Source organism: Phalaenopsis equestris, unplaced genomic scaffold (assembly GCF_001263595.1).
Source record: "Phalaenopsis equestris unplaced genomic scaffold, ASM126359v1 Scaffold000002, whole genome shotgun sequence".
In the NCBI taxonomy this organism is placed as follows: domain Eukaryota; kingdom Viridiplantae; phylum Streptophyta; class Magnoliopsida; order Asparagales; family Orchidaceae; genus Phalaenopsis; species Phalaenopsis equestris.
In genome coordinates, this window is record NW_018164444.1 from 38,242,392 (window position 1) to 38,242,701 (window position 310).

The following is a 310-nucleotide window of genomic DNA, read 5'->3' on the forward strand; positions in this document are numbered from 1 at the left end:
TTCCTCCGTGTTACTGCATATATATATGAGTTATAGGTCACATCTAAAATGAATGTTCATTGAATCATCACAAGGAGATTTGTCACAACAAAGAATGAGAGGTATCTTCGAAATCTACCAATGATTGCTTAGTCTTGAACTACTTCAGGAGTAAGCTGCATGAATATATCTATCGTAAATGTGGCCTCAAGTAATAACTGAAAACAGGCTTAAATAAATAGATTTAAAATTAAGCTTTTTGCGGCAAGATCAAATTAAGCCACATAAAAATTAGGATTTTTACCAGAATTCAATATATATATATATATAT